This window comes from Eriocheir sinensis, unplaced genomic scaffold (genome assembly GCF_024679095.1).
Source record: "Eriocheir sinensis breed Jianghai 21 unplaced genomic scaffold, ASM2467909v1 Scaffold1, whole genome shotgun sequence".
In the NCBI taxonomy this organism is placed as follows: Eukaryota; Metazoa; Arthropoda; class Malacostraca; order Decapoda; family Varunidae; genus Eriocheir; species Eriocheir sinensis.
The window spans coordinates 1615884-1639873 of record NW_026110295.1 but is presented as its reverse complement, the minus strand read 5'-3'; the positions used below and the strand labels follow the sequence as shown (position 1 = coordinate 1639873).

Genomic DNA, 23990 nt, shown 5'->3' with positions numbered 1-23990 from the left:
AGGATTATGAAGACCTCCCAACAGCTCTCTTAAGGGGAAGAGTTGTTAACTGTGAATGTATCTAGTGGAGACATAAAGGTCACAACATGTGACGGGATAAGGCTTTTGCAGACCACTTTCACAGATACTTAAAAACGTACACATCCCTCCTCGATGGAACTCTAAAAGCTGAAGTTCGAATGGTAGAGGATGTTGTAAACCACGCGGTTGGAGATGAAGTTCTCAGCACAATAAATGGGTCTACAATATGCAAGTACTTTGAGGAATTGGACAAACCACTTTGCTTTCTGTAAACCAATAATAATGCCTGCTCTGCCAATTATGTAAGGAAGATCGTGTCAGGATGCACACGTGCCACTGAATGTATGGCTACCTCATCCGAGAAGCTTTACCAGATCGATGTCGAGGAAAAGCAGGACGTGAGCCAGCGTCTGAAGGCCATATCGCGTGAGTATTCACAAATTTTGTAAATGTAAATGGCTGTATTGTTCTGTTTCATAGAAATACTCTGGCTGATGGGGTACTTTTATCTTTAATTTGCAGTGAAGTACCAGAAAGAAGAAAACATTGAAGCTATCCAGAGGCGGAGGAAGAAGGAGGAGCAAAACATTGATCTCAGCGTCGTACTCGAGATTCTACAGGCTCCTTATTTAAAGATCTCACTAGAAGCAGCCATCGCCTGCGTTGAGGACGAGGATTGTAGGCCTTGCTCAATCTCTGATCTGAATTTTTGGGTGGATATAAACTTGATATGCACGTTGACTGGAACTGCATTTCTTTCAATGTTTGTTTTTTTATCAATTAGATCGCCCTCAACTCCAGAGGCCACCCAGCAGGAGCAGTCTGCTGGTGGACATGAAGCTGAACCTCAACCTGAAGATGGACCTGAATTAGAGTGCGTAAAAGCAGAACTGGTTTCATGATATGAGCGATCAAAACCTGGAATTGTTTATAACAAAATTTACTCTCCTTTTCTGGAGCATCATATCGGGCTCCGTGGCGACTGGGGTTCCAGAAGATCTCAGTGTGCTGTTGTTTATGCAGGAAACCAGTCCTTTGACGTCTACCAAGGATTTCAGTGTGGTGTCGTCGGTGCAGAGCACGGTATCATCCACTTTCACCAGAAAGCTGGAGACACCTCAGAAAAAGCGCGACACCGGAAGAACGTAGACATAAATCAGGCTGTCATAGGACGTGATAGAAGGCAGGGGAAAGGTCTACTCATCGTAAGATGGCATGACGTAAAAGCCTACCTGGCGGAACGACATCCCGTGTACTACGACTGGAGTCCCAACAAGATCAAGGACAGGTTCAAATACCTCAACCGTTTAAGGAAATCTCGCTCATAAAGTGTCAAGGAACAATTACTTCTCTGGAATTAATTTCAATCTGCATATAAAGTAATCCGTGTCGAAAAGTGTCAAGGAACATTAGACTTGTTTGGAATGAATTTCTATCTGCGTATAAAGGAATCTGTGACAAAGTGATAATCGGACTTCTTTTGAATGAATTTAAGGAAATATCTCAATCGGACTTCGTTTGAATGAATTTAAGGAAATATCTCAGTGTCAATGAACAATATACCTATTTTGAATGAATTTATATCTGCGTATAAAGGAATCGGTGACAAAGTGATAATCGGACTTTTCTTGAATGAATTTAAGGAAATCTCTCAAAATGTCAAGGAACTATAGACTTATTTTGAATGAATTTATATCTGCGTATAAAGGAATCTGTGACATAAAGTGATAATCGGACTTCTTTAGAATGAATTTCTATCTTAGGAAGTATGTATCGTTATCCTCATCATGCATTTCAATCATCCCTCATCATACGTTAGGTAGTGTTAAGCTACGGTAACACTAGTCACTATTACCCCTAGGCTGGACGATTTTGCCTGGGCTTGAATGCAGCCGTTAGCCTGGTTTACAACGCAAGTGGTCACACAGAAGCATGCCCAGTCCAGCCGCCTAAGCTCTTCCGAGAAGCCCAGATGTAAACAAAGGACGACAACCATGGATATAGGAAGCGAGGAGGACTGCGCCAATACTGTTGAGGCCCTACAAGAGGCTATATATGGTCTCTTGTGGCCATAAAATTGATTTTTCTAGGTATACCATGGTGACTTCGTTGGCGTTGGCTTGACGAAGGCCTGTGTTTGTTTACATTTAGTTATCAAGTCAATCGAGTGTGAAGTTGCTGTGTTTTATTAATTTGTGTGCCGTTAGTGATCATTAATTATGAAGGAAACTAATAATTTCATTATATAATAACATAATATTTATATATTTTATTATATAGGATAATTTGGTTTTAGTTGTATGCTTGACTACTACAGTATATCAATACCTCTGCTGTGCCCTACCGTTGCCAGATTGTCGTACTCAGAACATAGTATTTACCGGTTTCTGACGCCTGACTATTGCCAAGAAACATCAGGAATTAACTATTTTAACGATAATTATAAGTGAATCTCCTTATTGGGGTCCATGAGACAGTTTTCGGGTCGGAAGTCGGTAAATATAAGAGGCTGAGTAAGACAATCTGGCAACTTTGCACGGTGGCCCAGCCATACCACTGGGAGAACAACGATCCAGCGCGTCCACTCAAATTTACCCTGGGCTGGGTGGTTTTGGCTAGGCTGGGCTAGTGTAACCGCGGCTTTACTAATCCTTTTTCTCCACAGCCCTGGCACGGCTCTGGGGCTTTCCCCACCAGAGCATGGAACTGGTAACCTTGACGTGGTGTGCCAGCTTAGCTACCTTGTGTGCTGCTCGGAATATGGAAAGATGTCCTGTAACCTTCGGGGAGTTATAGCCACAAGGATGCTACTAATGCCAGCTTCAGATCACTATCCAGGCTGGAGGTTTCGTCACGCGGCACGATAGCGAAATCCTCCATTTCGAGCCTTGGCACTTTGTAAGACTTGAAGAACATATTTCATGTGTGTCAAAACAGAACACGTCTTCAAGAGCAGAAGCGTGACTAGCGTTAAGACTATGTAAAGTGAGTTTACTAATCCGTGGCCGTGTGCTTGCTACTACGACAAGCTAGATATGTTCCCTACAAGTGATGTGAAAATGTTTCCTAAGCCACGGCCAGATCACGGGTTGGACTCGATTTCGCCAGCAGGTACCCACAAGTCGTGAGCAAGTGCTCATTATTGTCGACCTCAGGGTACTGCCAGGACCTCACACACCACACACCCCACCCACCTTGCTGAAGGGGGGACAGTAACCACACCTAGTCCACGGAAATAATTCGACCTGATCGGGGCTCGAACCGTCGCCTGTTTGGCCGTGAAGCCTTGCAGCACGGCGCTCTAACCGATTGAGCTACCGGAGCGGCCTGATTTTGTGTGTGCGTGTGTGTGTAAGGGTGTGTGCATCAAGGATACTCTTCTGGGAAGCTTGTTTCCCACATTTTACTACCTAGGTCAGTCACCTTTACGAATGAATCCACACTCCTTACATATATAGTTCTTTACCCCAGTATGTATAAGGGTGTGTGCATCGAGGATACTCTCTGGGTGGATTGTTTCCCACATTCTACTTTACCAAGGTCAATCACCCTTCCGGATGAATCCCACACTCCTTACAATCATAGCTCTTTACCCCAGTGTGTGTAAGGGTTTGAGCATCAAGGATATTCTGTTGGGTGGATTGTTTCACATATTCTACTACCAAGCTCACACTTCCGGATGAATCCCATACTCTTTCCATTCATAGCTCCTTACCCCTGTGTGTGTAAGGGTGTGTGCATCAAGGAATTTCTTCTGGGTGGATTGTTTCCCACATTCCTTACATTCATAGTTGTTTACCCAATGTGTGTAAGGGTGTGTGTAGGCAGTGTAAATACTCTTCTGGATGGATTTCCACGCTCCTTACATTCACTGTTCTCTACAACAGTGTGTGTAAGTGTATATACATCAAGGGTACTCCTCTGGGGGAATTGTTTCACACATTCTTCTACAAAGGTCACCCTTCCGGATGAATCCCACACTCCTTCCATTCATAGTTCTTTACCCCAGTGTGTGTAAGGGTGTTTGCATCAAGGATACTCTTCTGACTGAAGTGTTTCCCACATTCCTTCCATTCATAGTTATTTTTACACCAGGGTGTGATTTCTGAGGTCTGCCCTTGATGGCAATCACAAACGTAAGCTCCCCTTTGCTGAAACCGCCTATATACACGTATTGAATACTCTATTCCTACCAAGAGGCGGAGTTAGAAGGTAATTAGACGAAAAAGTATGTTATTCCTTATGTGTCCGATAATGCTGGTATGAAATCTGGGCTTATTCATGCATATTTGGAGTATTTTTGAGGGTGGGTAAAAAGAGCCATTTGTGACGGACTACACAGGGTACCTCTCCAACTTCAAACCCTAATATCTCCTAAACTATATGGTACTCTCCACATTTTCGGAGAACGACATGATTGCTCTCAAAGAGGAGATTATGATACACTGGTCGGAAACGATGTGTCAGTTATATTTCAGCGCCGGGTAATTTGTTCCATTCCGGCGAGTCGGAATGGACTATTTTACCCTCCCTGTGTATTTCTTGTTTGTTAAGGCTGATTTTGGGTATGGTCGCATGATGTAGGATTTGAGAGGAAATGCCTCATCAGCACAAAAGAAATAAGGAATGGCAATTTCATCTTCATCATTGGGCAAAGGCTTTGGTGTCGGTAAATCCAGACCGCCAGACTGTAGCCACCTACCTAGGCGAGAAGAACGAAACACTCCCCCATCGCTATTTCTGCCAAGATCACCTACATCAATAGTTATGAAACAGCCATCTGCATCAGCACACGCTAAGAGCTGAACTGAAAAATATCCTTTGTAATTGAAATTGCGTGAACCAGTATTGGCAAACTTCTTTACTCTGATATGTTTACCATCTATTGAACCGATACAATTAGGTACTTTCCATAGTTCCTGATAGCGCTCTGCTACATCCTTCCACATCTCGTTGTCGGGAACTGGTAAAAATTGTGGTTGAAGACAGTTCCATATAGCTTCAGTTGTCTCTGCGATGAGTTTACCAATGGTGGTATCACCCCGTTTGAAGTAGTGAGCCAAAGTCCTGAAACTGCAGCCTGTCGCTAGGTATCTGAAAGTCAAAAAAATGAATTAAATGTGTAGATCTTATAGAACGGGCATGAATTTGCGTGTATTACATATTGATTCAGCGGAAAAATGTAGTTTTGTGGTATTTTTCCTGTTCCACAAATTAACTGTATTCTCTTTTTATTGCAGTGAAGGAGTGCAAGGAGACATGGCGAAACCTAAGAACAGTTTTTATTCGAGCTTTGAAGAAACCCCCTTCGGGATCAGGCAAACCAAAGAAGAAATACTACTTAGTGGACACCATGCAGTTTTTACTTCCCTACATTAGCACAAAAAATGATGGATCGCTTCCAGGGAACCTGCCATCACCCCCTACCACCAGCACTGAGCAGTGTGAGACCAACGAAATACAGGACGATATTGCCACTGTCAATGTAATGGACACAGTTGTAGACCAGACAGATTCAAGAACGATTGATGAAGGAAATGAAGCCTCCGGGTCAGCAATTAGTCAGCAAGCAAACTATGCCCAAAGTAAACCAAGCAGTGCTAACAGTTCAATGGAACGGCCAAAAAAGAGAAATAAGGCTGCAGATGTTGATGAGTGCGTAATAAATTACATACGCTCAAAAACAGAGTCGAGAGAAAGTAACCCTAGAAGGTTGTTTTTATTGAGTCTACTGCCAGATGTAGAAGAAATGGATAGTAACCAATTCAGATCATTCAGACAACAAGTGATTAATTTGATAGATAATACTTTGGCATCTAGCAGACCCTACTCCCGAGCAGAGCAAGCTCAAACGCCTTACTCATGGTCTTCTTCAGGAAGTTATGTTCCACAACAAGGAGTGCCAAACCAAGAAAATGTACTCTCTCCCACAGAATATCCAAATGAGCAACCCGATTTTCCTGAACTTCTTGAGAGACTTTGAAATAGATAACTACAGTATAAATAAGACTACATAATGGCATCACAAAATCCTGAAAATGTTTCAAATGCGATAGCGAAAAAGTTCTGTATAGAACTGTGTTTTTTTTTATATTTCTGTCTACATTGTAATAATTCGCGGAACGTTTTCTGAATTTTTTGGGCAACACTAGATCCCATATTCTTTACATGATATCCATGTATTTGTTTACGGTCTAATTACTTATGAAGCATTAATTTGCCGATTTCTTAAACCTTTTCAGGTTTGCAAAGATAAGTTTCTGCAAGTTATTTTTTTATTTCCATTACACAGTAGCTCTTCGCTTAAAAGACCATTCCTCGCATTACAGGGGAGACCCTGTATGTATATAATGTATGCATTTAACCTAACGATTTTTGGTAGGAATGAACCAAATTGGAAGTAGGATTCTATTTTATTTATTCATGAAATAAATTAACAAATCTAATTGAATTTCTCTTACCTCAAAGTTATTATAAGTTTTTCATCCTCTCTCAATGCCATCCTTCAGTTTGTATCCTTCTTTTGTATTTAGTTCTAGAAATTTTGAAATTTTTCTTCATCTACACATCTAATTCTTTCGCAATTTTGTAGCAACTTTGCGTTCTATCTGCTAAAACAGGATGTATCCAGTACTTTCTCCTCTTCCTCTTGCTTTTCAGCCACCACCATAGAACACAAACATCCTCGTCGTCTGACATTTTGAATGCAACTGCTAAATTATGGTTGCTTGAGTGTGTGGCAAAGCATGCAACTGGTTGCATGCAATTTTTCACATGCAACTGGCTTCAGGCAACCAGTTGCGTCAGTGTGCGGGCCGCCTCAAGGTGGGTGCTGACCGCATGGCCGCGTGACGCCGTGCTGTGGCGTGGGTTGGTTAAGAATAGGCTGTGCTGTGTTGAGGGTTCGCTCACCTGGTTAGTCACCCCAGTTCCTTAGAGTTAAGTATTTTGAGGACAGAAAGGGCGGGTAAGGGGCAGCTCGGAACGAAACTGTATAGGGCCCCACAATGTTTTATTTTTTGTTGGGGGGGCCCTCACTTCTTGCTACGGCCCTGCCCTTCACACACCTGCCATGACCCTCTGTACGCCCCACACACCTGTCACAACCCTATTTACCCTCCCTTTGGTACATTCAGACCTAGGGTTGGTGCATTCGGGCAGTGGTGCATTAAGAGTATGACCCTACGCAACTCTACATAGTCTGTCGTGTCTGAAATACTGTATTCTGCATATGGGTACAGAATGGCGGGCCCTATTAAATGTCAGCAGTGTACTAAGGGGCAAGAATTTTCCTCAAATTGGATAGCGTGTGATGTCTGTGAGAAATGGTCGCCTAAGAAGTGTCTGTTTCTTCATAGTGTACAGGATGGGGATCTAAAGAAGGTGGATTGGATGTGTAAACCATGTAGGAAGAAGGTGATGGACTGCTACAATGAGTCTGAGAGCATGAAGGGTGTGATTAGCAAGCTGACTGAGGGAAATCAGCAGTTAAAGCTTGAGAACCGTGCACTTACAGAAAAGTTGGAGGAGGGTGGAGTAATGCCAGAGATTAGTGAGTGCATGTCAAGGTTAGTGGTCAATTCAGAGAGCTTACACCAGAAAATTCATGAAGTTAAAGATGAAATAGTCAGCACAGTTGTAAATGTAGTCACTGTTGAGGGTTCAGGTGCTGAAGCTGTGTTGGATAAAAAGAAAAATGTGCTGGTTGACACGAAAGAGGAGATTATTAACACTATGGTTAATTTGCACTTTGATAAAGGCCAGGAAAGTGATGCATATGCTGCTGCAGAAAAGAAAAAATGTGCTAATTGTAAAGTCACTTGATTCACATAATAATGCTGTCAGTAGAAAGAATGAGCTGGTTAAAGTCCTGAAAGATGTACCAGTGGTCAACACGAAGTTTACTGGATGAGGTAATGTTGTGATGGACTTTGCAAACGAGCAAGAGGGGAAAAGGGCAGCTAATAAGATAAGTAGTGTATTGAGGAATGTCGAAACTAGGATGACTAAGAAGTTTGCTCCCAAGATAATGATTTGTAAGGTGTCCATGGAAGAGTGTAAAGATGATGATGAATATTTAATTGCTAAGAACAGCTATCTTCAGTCAGTTGAAGGTGTCCATGACGAGATTGAATTCATTTTCACTAAGCCTGCACATGGTAATACTAGTCATTTCATTCTAAGGTGCACCCCAGAAATAAGAGAGCTCATTCACAGGCATGGTGATGTGTGCTTGCAGTGGGCCAGGTATAATGTTAGGGATAGGTATCATGTATTTAATTGCTATTGTTGTCAAAGGTATGGACATACTGAGCATAACTGTAATTTTAAGAAAAATGGTGATGCTGTTGTGTGTGCCAAGTGTGCTGGTAATCATTTGCCTAGGGAGTGTTCCAGTAATTCGTATAAGTGTATTAATTGTGTGCGACTATCAATGCCAGAAACAAACCATAAGGTTAACAGCAGGCAATGTAAAACTTTAGAAATTGGGCTAAACAGGCCGAGGGATATGACTGATCATGGATACTAGGATAAATGGTAATATTCAATGTGGGTTTGTTAATATTCAGTCAGTAGGGAATAAGACTGTTGAACTACGAGAATTAATCGCTGAAAAGTCATATGATGTTTTGGGTATTGCGGAAACATGGTTAAATGAATCAGACAAATCTGAAATTGTGGAAATGACACTACTCACACATTCATGCACACTTCAAGAGGTACTAGAAGGGGAGGTGGAGTAGGAATAGTTATTAATACTAATGAATTTTCTCAATTAAGAAAATTGACTCCACCATATTTTACAACTTTTGAACACACAGCTGTAACTTTCATGGTCAACACCTCTCAGAGGCTAACTTTTGTTGTCATTTATCGACCACCAAATACAAATTGTCAGCTGTTTTTTGAGGAATTTACTGAATATCTGGAGGGCTTTGATCATTCACATGGTAAAATGTTTATTTCTGGGGATTTTAATATTTGGATGGATGATGTACATAATCAGTGTAGGAGTGATTTTATTGCTGTTAGAATCTTTATATTGTATAAATAAAGTAAACGATGTAACCTCTCGCTCTGGCCACATGCTTGACCTTGTGCTTTGTGATCCCATGGGTGTTAGCGTCAATCAGTTAGATATTGAGCCAGATTTTATTATATCTCCTTATCATAAGTTATTTACATATACTGTGGATGTGAGTAGAGACTTGAAAACGAAGAAAACTATCACTTTTAGACTTAAGAGTAGCTATGACCCTAAAGCATTAGTTGATAATGTACTTAACAAATTAACAACTGAACTCCAGAAAAGTTGTCCCCATGAGCACAGCAACAATGTGACAATGGATGGTTGTCTAGCTTGTCTGGTTCACCTTTATAATACTGTACTACAGACTGAATATAACATGTGTCCAGTAGTCACTAAAGACATTAAAGTGAGGGAAAACACACCCTGGTTTAATACCGAGATTAAGAATGCCATCAAAACTAGAAAACTTAAGGAAAAGAGGTGGCGTAGTTTGCGTAGGGAAGATTCCCGCAGTGGTTATGTTAGTGCTTGGAATACTGTGAATAGATTAATTAGACAAAGAAAGTGTACTTATTATAGAGAGAAGATTATTGAAGCTGGTTCAGACACTAAACGGCTGTATTCAATCTTAAACACGCTAACGGGTAATAGGAGCAACACTAGAAGGCTTCCAGATGGCTATACTGATGCTGATCTAGCTAATAGATTTATAAACTTCTTCGATGAAAAGATTAAAAAAAATTGTTGGTAACTTTCAGGGAGGCTTGGTGATGAAATCAAATTATTTGCCTGATATCCCCTATGTTGGCTTGTCATCTTTTCATGATATTAGTATTGAGAAGTTACGTGACTTAATGAAACCTATTAAGGTAACGTACTGTGTGAACGATCCGATGCCCCTATCTGATATAGCTAGTGAGGGAGGCTTCTATGAGCTCTTAAAATTTATTTTATGCATTATAAATTCAAGTATCCAGCAGTGTGTTTTTCCTCAGAAAGAAAAGCTGGGAAGTGTCAGACCCACCTTGAAAAGTAAACTTGATCATATACTTGATATCTATATCATATACTTGATATCTATATCATATACTTGATATCTATATCATATACTTGATATCTATATGATATATTTGATACAGACCTGTCTCTAACCTTTCATTTTTGTCTAAGATAGTGGAGAATGTAATTTTAGTTCAATTTTTGGGATATTTATCAACTATCCATGCCTTACCTGATAAGCAGTCTGCCTATAGGAAGTTATATTCTACATAATCTGCTCTGTGTAGTGTAACAAATGATGTTCTTGCATGGTTGGATCAGGGAAAGTTTGGTGTACTAATATTACTAATATTACTTTCCATGCAAAATACTTCTTTGTCTTGGCTCTAGTGGCTCTCGCATTCATTCATGGTGGCCTTTTATTTCTGTCTTGTCCTGCTTTTGCCACTGCTATACATTTTTCATAGAATTTATGCATTTTATTTTTATATTTCTCTTACATTTCATCCAATAACCCTTCATCAAGCTCCTGTCTCCAGTCTGTTTCATTTATCAAATTTGTATTTTTTTCACAATCTCCCTTTTTGAAAAATATTATTATTATTATTATTATTATTATTATTATTATTATTATTATTATTATTATTATTATTATTATATGAATCAATGAAGGTGACCTGCCGGAAAGCACAAATGCTATAAGCCAAAAGGCCCAGCGGGCGACACTTCACCGATATCGGAAAATACAGAATGAAGGAGAAAGCAAAGAAAAGGAAGATGGAGAAAAATCTAATAGGGAGCGAGCTAAGAGAGAAGAAAGCCATTCACATGTTCTTTAAATGTTTCACAATTACTAGAATTAATAATCACATTAGTAAGTGTATCCCACAATTTGACGGTCGCTGGGATGCAACACCAGGAAAATTGTGATGTATTACATCGGGCAGGCAAGTGACGATGTAATAGTTGGTCGATATCAAACATAATATTGAAGAAAAAAAAAAGATAATTATCCCACCAGGCGACGATGCCGAAGATTAATCTCAAGATTCAGAAGAAGAAATTTAATCTGGTTGAACACTATCTAACAGCTTTAAGTGAGACTCAGCTGCAGAAATCCAAACGGAAATGTAGTTTGGAAAACCAATGGGCTCATCGGTTGTCCCTTTTTCTCATCACTGTAGCAAATATAGTCGCAATTTAATACAACATGGTCACTTTTACCCAATAGACTTTCCACTTTTTAAATTGCTCACATTTTCCTCTGAAGTGATTATCAAATCAAGGGTGGAGCTCTGACTTCCTTCTAAATATTTAAGGGATATGCACATATTGAATAAGGAAACAGCCTCCAAGACATTCCAGAAATTTAAATGGAGTACTCATATCACTGCCTCTAACATTATCATATCCAGCCAATTTATAGCTACCTGGAAAATTAAACCAGCTGTTACAAGGATATAATTAATTAATATAAGAAAGGGTCTAGAGTGAGCCCTGGCAACTACAGGCCTGTAGCCTTAACAAGTATTGTGGCTAAGATCATGGAAGGGATTGTTAGGGATGTTATCATGAAGCATTTGATGTCTGAAAACTGAAAACAACATGGGTTTAGACAAGGCAGGAGTTGTTTAACAAATTTGTTAGAAACACTGGAAAATTGGACCGAAGCTTTGGATATGGGACATGATATTGATGCAGTGTATTTAGATTTTAAAAAGGCATTTGACACGGTACCTCATAAGCGTCTGCTCTACAAAATGGAAGCATATGGGATAAAGGGTTTGCTGATACGGTGGATTGAAGACTTTCTGATGGGTAGGGAAATGAGTGGGAGTCCATGGTGAATATTCAGACTGGTGCAAAGTTGATAGTGGAGTGCCTCAGGGCTCAGTGTTGGGCCCAACATTATTCTTAATATTTGTGAATGACATACCTAGCGAAGTGAAATGTCAAGTCAAGATGTTTGCAGACGACACTAAAGTTTGGAATGTACTCAGAACAGATCAAGATGTTAAGGATTTACAAACTGACATAGACACTTTACAAGACTGGTCAACTAAGTGGCTTCTAGACTTTAATATTGAAAAGTGTAAGACTCTACATATGGGAAGTAATAATGTCCAGCATGATTAATTCATGAGTGTTGGTGGTGCAAGACATGGTTTGGAAAAGGTGGAGGTGGAAAAGGATTTAGGTGTACAGATCAGTAGAGACTTGAAACCCAGTAAGCAGTGTTTGGAAGCAGCAAAAAGGGCAAATTATGTGTTATGTTCTCTTAAAAGAAGCTTTGTATGCATTGAAAAAGACAGCTTTCAAATTCTGTATAAGTGTTATGTTCGTCCGCATCTTGAATAATGTGTACAAGCCTGGGCACCTTACTATCGTAAAGACATAACCCACCTTGAAAGAATTCAGCGTAGAGCTACAAAACTGGTGAAAGGACTGCAACATCTGACGTATGAAGAAAGACTAGTTGTACTGGATATCCAGTCTCTGGAGAGACGAAGGGTGCGTGGAGACCTCATATAAACCTACAAGGTCTGATAGGGAAGGAATCAATCGAAAGTGCACAGTTCTTCACGCCTGCAGCATCTACACACCTTCGGGGAAATGCCATGAAGCTGTTCAAATCAAGATCCAAACTACTGCTACGCCAAAAAAATTTCAGTCAGAGGGTGGTTAACCAATGGAACAAGTTGCCACAGCACGTCATACAGGCAAGCTCGGTGAATGTGTTTAAGTCCAGACTCGACAAATACCTTAAAGACATGGGTTTATACTATTAGGCCAGGCCTACAAAATAACCCATAACCCTTAAGTGTAAGTGTAATTATTATTTAGTTCACTGGCAAGCTTTACTAGTTTCAGCATCTGTTCATCGTTTGGTTTTCTACTGCTTGTGCTTCTACATATTGTATATGTTATATTTATTGTATTATATTATTGTATATATGTATGTATATATTATATATCTGAAAGTGTTTTTATTACCATGTATAGTTTCAGAAAAGACAATCCCTACCACATGTCATTATTTTCTCAGTGTCTGTCAAGTTGACATGCAACTTTACTTGAATGGTTGCAGTGAAGCATAATACTGATAATTAAAATTCATCATCAGGTCCAACTGTACTACTGAGGAGTATGAGTTGGCCTGCAGACAGAGGTTTGCTGAGGACAACATCATGTATGAGCGACTCATCATCTACTTGAGGACCAGAAGGCATGCCTTTGGACTTAAGGGTGTTGAGCAGCGGAAAGTATTGCGATGGGCACACCCCTTCCAGTGGGGTGACCAGGGTAAGTGATTTTTTTGATTGATTATCTGTTTGAAAGTCTGTTTGATGCTATCTGCAATAAACAGAGGCCAAGATTTGAAATTAATTAAAGTGGTTATGTGTTGAAGAATGTACACTTTTGTGGCAGTTTGTGTTCATGATTTTATCTCATGAGCTTAATGATGATTTATTTTGATAATGTGATTAGTAGAGGAAAGGGAGAAGGGATTGATTTCATGGCCATGGCTGTAGTATAAGATATGCTATGGTATACTGATTAGAAATAAAGATATCCCACTTTTCATCCTTATGTACATAAGGACGTAGGAGTCTGCAAGAGGCCGGTAGGCCTATACAAGGCAGTTCCTTTGAGCCTAAGCTCCCGTGTATCTAACCCCACCTAGTATCGCTGTCCATGAATTTATCTAATCTATTTTTGAATGTGACAATTGTATTGGCACTCACCACATGACTGCTAAGCCTATTCCACTCATCCACCACTCTGTTAGTAAACCAATTTTTGCCTATATCCCTGTTGAATCTGTACTTATCCAGTTTCAACCCATTACTTAGAGTCCTGCCCGTTTCTCTTACCAAAAAAAACTTATGAATATCCCCCTTATTAAAGTCCTTCATCCACTTATAAACCTCGATCATGTCTCCACGCACCCTTCGCCTTTCCAGAGAATGCAAGTTTAAATGTTTGAGTCTTTCCTCGTATGGAGAGTTTCTCAACCCCTGAATCATCTTAGTCATCCTCCTCTGCACCGATTCTAACATTTTGATATCCATTCTGTAGTAAGGTAGGAAAGAGATGGGTTGCTGCTTTATTGCCAGTGTCCCTACCCACTGCTTATTAGTGCTAAGGACCAGCTCATTGTCAGAGGTTGTGTCCCAACCACCTGAAGGAGTTAAATTTAATACAACTTTGAGTGACAGGCTCTCTCTAGCACAGGTGCAGGGTTCATGGAAGCAAAGATGAGTGTCAAAGCAAGTTGCAGCTGTGGTTTAAAATCTGTTGTCATTGTCGTGGAGTGGCCTTGTATGGAAGCTTCTCTTGCATTTCTCATACTGTGATTATTATGCATTTATAAACATATCATAAGCTGTACAGAGTGGACCATGATGGGAAGCCTCGGCAGCTCGTGGTGAGGTCTTTTGAGGAGGTTGCTGCCGTGTTATATCATCATCACAGCAGTCCCACTGCAGGGCATAGCGGCTGGGTTACCACTTGTCAGAATGTCTCCCCAGTTTACTATTGGCGAAACATGACCCAGGACATGAAACATTATGTATGTAAATATTGTTTATGTATTGCATGAAATACCTGATCACAAGTAGTGCATCTTTACAGAAAGTTGATACAATTAAAATGATTGTTAGCTAATTCAATACTCTCCAGAATTGTTTTGCTGAATCCTCAAGCAATTTTATCACAGTTTTCACATTTGTTTTCTAGATTGAAACATGTAGTAAGTGCCAGCACTACACGCCAATGAAGACAAAGGCCCCAGAGATGCGTCCCATAAAGGTGAAGGAGCCGTTGGAACTTATAGGAGTCGACTTGGTCGGTAAAGATCAGATATGTGAAAAGTGTTACCGGGTGGTTTGGCTTGGAGTTTCTTTTAAAAAAGTTACAAGTATTAGGTAAGCAACAGGTACAAGTATTAGGTAAGCAAAAAAGTTAAGAAATCAAATGTACATATATTCCAACACACACAGACACAGAATTCCTAACTCTTCGAATTTGTCTTCTCGCAAATTTATAATAGCACAAAGGAAAACTGTTAGTTCTTTTAACATTCATAAGGTTTTGTTGGTAAGAGAACTGGGTAGGACACGAAGTAATGGGTTTAAACTTGATAAATTCAGATTTAACAGGGACATTGGCAAAAATTTGTTTACTAACAGGGTTGTGGATGAGTGGAATAGGCTTAGCAGTCATGTGGTGAGTGCCAATACAATTGTCACATTCAAAAATAGATTAGATAAATTCATGAACAGCGATACTAGGTGGGGTTAGATACACGGGAGCTTAGGCTAAAAGGAACTGCCTTGTATAGGCCTACCGGCCTCCTGCAGATTCCAACGTTCTTATGTTCTTATTGGGCTCATATTTCTCATACACAAGGATACAACAAATGAGTGATTCAAAGTTAGATTTTGAGGCTGAAATCGCACTATCTCTGCTCAAGCTTAAATTTACATGATCCTTTCAAAAACTTATCCCTTGCATAATTGTAGAACTCCCTTGCACACACATATATGCATGCATATCTATATACATGCTTTTGTCCAAGTATAGTTACTGTTGTAGGTCACGAGACAGGTCAGATACCATTTTGATGTCTTGTGGGCCTTTTCTGGGTTGTGCTTTTGGAATGCCTGGTTTTAGTTGCAACTCTCATCTATATCTCTATATATAGGCTGTTCTTCTCCGCCTGATGCTAAACTCCTATAACATTCCAAGTGGAGCCTTCATTGTATGAAACCTCTTTGAGTTTTCTTACAAAGTCTCACCAATTTAATCAATCTCTCAGGAACCATCTGCCTTTTTTTTTTAACTCTGTCAAATGCCTTGCTTAAAACTTTGTACATATGTGAGCTACCTCAAATGCCAGCCGTCTTACTCTTTTGGGTTTACTTTATGATAATTGTAAATATGAAAAGAACAATGCTTTATAATGCATGGTAGTTAGCTCTCATTGTTGTTCATGGAACACAATAATTCTCTCTCTCTCTCTCTCTCTCTCTCTCTCTCTCTCTCTCTCTCTCTCTCTCTCTCTCTCTCTCTCTCTCTCTCTCTCTCTCTCTCCTGGGTTATAATGCACTTTCTCTTTGCCTGTATAATTTGATCTAGCATGGGTGATTTATCTAGCTTTACCTAGTGTCTGCACAAGCTGATGTAATTGGTTATGTTTGGTTTGATGGCTTTGCATGATGTATTTTTTGCTTCCTGCTTTATTAAACTATCCAGGTCCAATGGCTGTTAGTGATGAAGGCTACAGGTACATTTGCACGTTTGTCGACTTCTACACAAAGTTTGTCGACTTCTTCCCACTTAGAGATCAGACAGCTTATGGGGTGTCCAGGTGCATACGCTCCTTTATCCACAGGTAAATTTTTATCATTAGTTTCCGCACTTGGATGAAATATTTACTGCCATGTCATCAGTACTTATGAATGTAATTTCAAATAGTCAGTTTGGATGCTAAACAATCCATCTTAAAAAAGGTATCCTGATGTCAAGATCAATTTAGTTTTCATTGTTTTCCTTTGAAGTTTACCCCATCATCACCGTGACTGATTTTTTGCCTTCAAAAAATATGCAAACATTCAACAATCTGATGTAATAAACAAAACATATTCATCATTGGTAGAATCATTTAAAAAAAATTCTGTCATACAATCCATCCACGATATTTTCCCTATTTTGAAAATTAGTGAAACGGAATGAGTCCAAGCTGATGAGTTTGCTACTGGTAATCATTATTTCTTTAATCATGTATTACCACAATTGTTTTGAGGTTGCAGCATGTTTTGTCATCAATGCATGTAAAAGTCCGTGCAGTCGTACCACACCATATATTTATCTCTGTTTGTTGCTTCTCACAACTGTTTTATTTCATCAATTGTATTTCAATTAAAAGCTCACTTTAGTTCTTGTATAAAAGTTCTTTGCCTTGCCATATTGTTTGAACTAATTATGAAATTTAATCATAACCATCAATTGATTATGTTTAGGCATAATATAAGAATGTGATACAAAAGATGCAGATTTTTTTTCATGTGTAATGACATCTGCTTTCCTTAGGTGGGGCAAGCCTGCAAGGATCCTGACTGATCACGGACGTGAGTTTTGTTCCTCGGTAAGTCTTTATGTTACTGTTATTTCTGTTGTAATTCATGGAATGGCCATCAGGATGTAATGTTATATTCAGGTATGCCTGAGAGGTGCATTATTACCAATACAGTTGTCAGAGGAGGACATTTACATCATCTAATGCTTCGTTAGCTCTAAGATGCTGAACAAACCTCAGGTATTATTAACACTGCAAACAAATGATACTATTATAACACCTGTTGTATTACTGCTGCTACTTTGACCTCTTCATTCCCCACAGATCAACGACGAACTCTGCAAGTTCTACGGGATCCGGAGGAGTATCACGTCTGCCTACCATCCGCAGACTAATGGACTGGCAGAGAGAATTAACCAGACTCTAGAGACCAGGCTTTCCAAGCTCTGCAACGCGACCAAGACCGACTGGCCAAACTTCCTGGATGAAGTCGCCTATAGCATCCGCACCCAAAAGCAGCGGACCACCGGGTTCACACCTTTCCGGTTGATGTTTGCTCGTGAGCACCGGCCACTTCACCAGGTAACCACCAGTGTTTGAATTAATATAAGAAATCAACTCCTATTGGTTCCATTAAAATATGAAGCCATCACTTTCAATCACAAACCCAAAAAATATGAAGAGTTGTTCTTGTGCCTAATGACCGTAATTTCAGTTCAATTGAAATAAATATTTTTAGGAAGAAATTACATTTGCTCCTGAGGCTTCTGCACAACCAGAGGGAAGGAGTACCACACCAGAAGTAAGTAGAAAGTAGATTCATATGTAATGTGCAAATTCTGGAAGAAAAGTGTATATTTCACAAGAATTGAAGAATATGTCTAGTACCTCTCAAGTAATCTTCTTTTGCAGTTTCTTTTTGTTACAGTTCTTTGAAGAACTTGTTGAACTGCCCTCTTCCGAGGACATTGCGGAGTGTGTCAAAGAGCAGGACCAGAGGCGTGAAGAACTGCACTCCAAGGTCTGGCTGATGACGTCATGTGTTATATTTCCTGATGCTAATGTTCTTAAGTCTGGCAGTAGTACCGAAGAAAAATACCATAACTTTTACATTGATGCTATAATTTATGTTTCAGCATAGTACATTCATTGCCAGATTGACTCTCTGCTTTAGCCCGACTTTATTCGGTCTCCAAACTATTTTAATGTAATGACTGCAGATATATGGCCAGATTAAACACTCGACGTTTATTCCAATTCAAGTCCTGCTACATATGATAATTCTTTCATCCATATTGTACCATACATTACAAGCATCTTTTGCACAAGGAAATTTATATGTCAGTACAATTAATCCGGTCATCATAGTGCTATCAATGCTTATGCTTTTACTTTTATTATGCAGCGGGAACAGAGAGTTGAAGCAGCCCAAGAAAAGCAGAAGGCTGAGTACAGGAACAGGAAAGCAAGAGGAGTGAAGACCTTCAGCTTCTCTGTAGGGATGAAGGTTCTTAAAAGAAACCTTCGCAATGAGACTCGGAAGGGTGGGATAATGGAGCAGAAGTGGACTGGTCCATACAAGTGAGTACTGATGTTAAAGGAATTGTATTTTTGTGTGTGCTCCATTTTTGTCATTTAGGTTTCTGTAACCTACTGACACTCAACAGAGTCCTTGACATCGACTCCTCAAACCGTGTGGCACTTGAGGCTGTGAGCAATGGGAAGAAGCTCAAGAGCCGTACTCCATACAACAACCTGAGGCCATTCCTCCAGAGCCAGTTGCACTGTGACAGGTGTGTACAGCTATTACCAGCTGTGCGGTTGTGATGTGGTGTTCCTTTCTTATATTTAACTATATGTTCATACTTCATGTGCTTATTATGCTTTACTTTGATAAGTAAGTAATTTTCATTGCATATGGTTTGAGCTGTCAACTTGTTGCAATTTATGGCTGTGTTTGCATGTAATGTTAAGCATTTTTGTAACAAGTGTAGAAAAATCTTGAACATGTAATGATAGCAGGTAATTATCATAGTGTTGTGTTTCACTAACCTGCATATAGCTTGTACTGAGGTGTAATTACAGTAATCACTCATAGGTGAGTATTTTTTTCCCAGCCCATCAATATATAATTGAAAATCATTCATATCTTACTCTCTTTGTCAGGAGGGTTCAGGGTAGAAGAGGAAGGTAGGCTTTATCTATAAATTAGAATTTTTCATGAACCATCTTTCAGACACTTATTGGACCACAGAGATGGACTGCAGCCCTCCAGCATTCAGGGACCTGTGCAGCCATCACCTGACACCTCACAGTAAGGAGTCACTTACAGAACTATATTATTTTTTTTCTGACTCAGAAATTTGTTGTGCGAAGTTTCTGAGCTTGAATGAAACTAAGGGAAACAAACAAGCAAACCAGTGAGGGTGATATAGTTTAAACTTTTTGACATACTTGATACTAGGAATTGTTTCCCGGAATCCCAGACAATTTTCAAGGTTTAATAATCCTTGGATATTTTTGCACATCCATCCCAGGAAATCCTGGAATGAAATTAAGTACAAAAATAGGGGCAAATTTGACTGCAGGATGGTTGTGGACTTGTGGTTCTATTTATATTCATATACAGGGTGTCCTGTGAGGAATGTTTTGTGTGTGTGTGTGTGTGAAGGAAGGATTTACTGTTTAGGTATTCTCTTGAGTATTATAAAGCAGCCATGGCACTCCCGTTACCCGTAACAGAGCTCGTATAATGAACACCATGTTTGCATATTCCACGTTGCTGTATGTATACGGCATTGAAATGAGCGTAACAACTTAACAAAATTACAAAAAAAAGCAGCACACTTTCCCTCCTCGCGTGAGTGGCCGACCAGTGATGGTTGACAGTAAACTGTCTGTTTGTCTGTCTGTCTGCCTGCCCACACAACTGAACAGTGTTGTCATAGTTCCCAATGTTTTAGCTACTGATTATTTTTACTTCATTTCCTGTCATTAAGTTCTCTTTTCATTGCACTGAGTATAAATGGAAACACCATCATCATCTTTCATCGACGCCTGCTCCTGGGAGCTCCCACAAAAGGATGGCCATGGCAGAAGAGCTTCCAACTTTCTCTATCCAGACCCTATCCTTGCCTGCTCAAAGTTCCCCACTGATTTTTCACCCCTCTCCCTCACATACTCTTGCATCCTATCTCTCCATTTCACTGGAGGTCGTCCTCTAGCATTCCCTCCCTCTATCTCACTCACATACACCCTTCTGGTCATCTTACTCTACTCCATTCGCTCCATGTGGCCAAACCACTTTAAAGTCTGTTATTTCATTTGTTCCACCACTCCACACTTCTTCCCTTCTCCCCCGTGACACATTCCAAAACACTCATACACACTTTCGTATCTCATTCCATCCATTCTACTCACACCACAAGCACTCCTCAAATAACTCATTTCCACTGCCTGCACTCTAGACCTCTGACTTTCATTCCAGGCCCACGTTTCACTTGCATATGTGAGGGTTGGTACTATTATTGTATTTATCAAATCTCTCTTTACCTCCATGCTCACACTTCTGCCATTCGTGATTCGTCCCAAAGACCCTACCACCCTTCTTCCTTGCAATGCCCTTTCTCTTATCTCTCCCTCCATACCACCATGCTTACACATAACTGATCCAAGGTACTTAAACTCGTTGACCTTCTCCATTTCTTGACCATTCAAAATTATTTTGCATTCCTTTTCACATTCAATTCCCATTCTATATGGGGATACAAAATCGACAACCTCACTTCTACTTCGCTCACAAACCATCACTTTGCTTTTGTTGACGTTTACTTTCAGCTTTCTCCTTTTACAGACACTATCAAAAACACTGACCAAATTTTGTAAGTCACTTCCATTTTCTGCAATGAGCACTATGTCATCAGCAAACAGTATTGAGTTCAGTACCCACTTCCTTCCCTCAGCAAACATTTTTACTCCAAGTTCCCCAACTTTGCCCTTCATTTCTCTCATGACGCCATCTATATAAATATTGAAATAGAAACAAATTTTTTTTTTTTATCAACGATAATGAACTATAATTTACATTGTCATTCGCATTGGAATTCAGAAGTAGAACAAATATAAAGTAGTAAACGAAGCAAATTTTATCTCTTATTCTTACTCCTTTTACTTTGTTGAGGAACAAAGTGTATGCTGAAATTTTTGGAATAAAACATTAAGTGGAATTAATCAGACAGTCAATCTACAGTAATATTTCTGCATATCTATTAATGTTAAGCACAGAAAAAATCTGAAAGGGAAGCTAGGTATAATGTGCAATTCTAGACAATTGAAAATCCCGGGAATTCCAGGGATACCATGATTACGGCTAATTTTTTCCCGTAATCCCGGGACAAAGGTAAAGGTCCAAGACGATAATCCCTACTTGATACCCAGGTATTACTCACGCCCAACTTTTCGGGAAAGAAAGTATGCTGTTAAAATTCCTCAGCGTATGTGCTAGACATTTGTTGTGTTAGAAAATTGACAATACTGTCCACTTTAGATTGTGGTGACATTACTGCTGTTTATAATATACAAAGGGGTTCATACTGCATCTGCAAAACTTTGAGTTGAGCCATGATGCAGTAATGTAAACACCCTAACACATCATTCACCCTTCCCAAGGTTGCCTGCTGAACTGAATAGCCTGGAGGGACAGCAGCACTGTGAAGCTCGCCTGGCTCCTTACCTGCAACGAGAGGTTCCCCTGGCCCCTGCCCATGGAAATCCAAGTGAAGCGGCAAGGGAAGTATCCATTGAAGGGAAGTGGTTGACAGACCTCCACATAGATCATGCACAGCATTTGCTTGGAATCAGTTTCCTCAATGTTTCAGGTTTCCAGTCTACTGTTGTCTTTCAAACTGCAAAATGTGTGCATGTTAAAAGTCCCAGTAATTGCTTTGTCCAAATTTTACATGTACACAACAATCACTGGCTTACAGTAAGTAACCTTCAATGTAATGATAACACTGTCAAGGTTTATGACAGCTTAAACAACAGCTTGGGAATCTCAAACAATTTTGATTGCCAGCTGGCTGCTCTACTAAACTGTAGTTCACAATTTAATGTAGAATATGTAAAAGTTCAGCAGCAGGAGGGATACTCAGATTGTGGTTTGTTTGCTATTGCTTTTGCTACCAGTCTTTGTTTTGGCATCCCACCTGCAACTCAAAATTTTGTTCAGAAAGACATGAGGAGCCACCTTGCATCCTGCTTTCGGAAGGGGGTACTGGAACCTTTCCCAGTCTTTCCCTCTACCATTACCCCTACAAGTAGCAAGTGTTATGTTGTGGATTTGTGTTTACAGTGTAGGAGGCCCAAGTCTGACAATGGCAGTTTGATCAAGTGTATGTTGTGTAACAGCTTGTATCATGCTACATGTGTGGGGGTTTCTACTGACATTTTTGTTTGTGCTGCATGTCAGCAGGAAATAATGTACCTTTATATTATTTATATATCTCTCTCTCTCTCTCTCTCTCTCTCTCTCTCTCTCTCTCTCTCTCTCTCTCTCTCTCTCTCTCTCCTGTGGCAGAGTCCCCCGTCGTAGGTGTGACTATTGTTATACCGGAGCTGGAGTTGACGACATCACAGCTGCCCTGGATAAGGTCTCCGCTGAGGCTTCTAATGACTCCCTGTTTGTTCTCCACACAGGTACGAATGCCATCACCACAACCCGGTCTGAGGAACTGCTGGACAAGTACTCTAGGCTTATCCATCAGTACAAATCTAAATCCCCCTAACATTTCGATTTCAGGAGTTCTACCACGGAAGTGGGCAGAGAGTGACTTCTTCAGCAAGGTTTTCAGCCTCAACAACTGCTTACAGACCCTATGCAGGTAGCTTGACGTTGAGTTATTTAACGCCTGGGACAATTTCTACGGCCAGAGTGAGCTCTTCATAGGGACGGAATACACCTGCCCCCCACTGGGACAGCCAGATTCGGAAGGCTCCTAAACGACGCAGCACGTGACACCCGATCAAAAAAGTGCTCTCAGCCACGTCCCTCCACCCCGCCCGTGTAAATAGACGCCACGCATCGCAACAAACGCGAAACTGTGAATCCACAAGTACCACCACCTCAATTACCAAGCCTCAAAATAAAGTCCTTAGTTTCAATGCGCAGAGCCTAAAAACTTCGATGAATTGAAATGTATTGCTCTAACAGAAAATTTTCGACGTCATTGCTATAACAGAAACATTTATCAACACCACATATATTGATTTAAGTTCAGAATACAATATAGATGGCTACATACTCTTCAACTAAAACAGTGTTAACCGTAGAGGTGGTGGGGTTTCCCTTTTGGTCAAAAGCTATTTGCGACCCACTGACAGAACACCAAGAGACAGTAAAGTTGAACATTTGTTCGTGCGAGTAAATATTGCAAAAATCAATTTAAATATATCTGTTACCTACAGACCTCCAGGGGAAATCACTCCAAGAATATGTTGAAATGTATGCCGTTTTAAGGCAGTCACTTAACCCGGGAAAGCCCAATGTCACCTACTGGTGACATTTTTTTTAAATGGTCATATCTCTAACCCTTTACAGACATTTGCATTGATCATTCGTTTATAATGGTGTTTTGTAGTGCCCCCAAAACAAGCAAATAACGTCTGGACATTAATTTTCCTCTACAAACCTATCGAGAAAGGTTCGAGCCGTCGTCGAAAGATATAACCTTCCCTGCATAATTATTAGTTAGGGTAACTGGCGATCAGCGGCACGCACTCCTCCTCTCTCCTATCCGTTGCTTCTCTTACCCCCTCCGGCTGCACGAGGTAACCCCCACCCCCACCGCGCTGGGCGAGGTT

At 40.2% G+C, this 23990-nt stretch overlaps 1 long non-coding RNA gene across 1 annotated transcript; it reads left to right on the top strand.

Annotated features, from left to right (window-relative positions):
* The first annotated feature begins 14792 nt into the window (after positions 1-14792).
* Positions 14793-19448, top strand: LOC126988838 (uncharacterized). Its single transcript, XR_007742573.1, has 8 exons — positions 14793-14903; positions 17147-17201; positions 17457-17714; positions 17872-17934; positions 18045-18153; positions 18538-18713; positions 18800-18925; positions 19369-19448. It is a non-coding gene; the product is annotated as an uncharacterized LOC126988838 (long non-coding RNA).
* Positions 19449-23990: the final 4542 nt, after the last annotated feature.